Here is a 269-nt window from a genome sequence, read left to right as displayed (position 1 = left end):
GAAAACTAAAATAGCCCCTAGCTTGTTCCAGGCAAAAATGGCACACCAACGCCCATGTTCCCCTGCCCCTCAGAGTTTCATACCGAGTGCAGGTTGGAACCAAGCATCTGACCCACTGTATTTAAAGGCTATTTTGTAGTGAACTTGTATTCATACTAAAGGCATCAAAAGAGGTGTTTAAGTTGTAATAATTGATTTTTTATTTTAACTGGAAAATGTTATACCACATTGGAGATATTGCTGTGACTCATGCTAGGAATATATATATA

This window comes from Crocodylus porosus, unplaced genomic scaffold (assembly GCF_001723895.1).
Source record: "Crocodylus porosus isolate Cpor-Errol unplaced genomic scaffold, CroPor_comp1, whole genome shotgun sequence".
Lineage (NCBI taxonomy): Eukaryota > Metazoa > Chordata > Crocodylia > Crocodylidae > Crocodylus > Crocodylus porosus.
Note: the sequence above shows the minus strand (reverse complement) of the source record.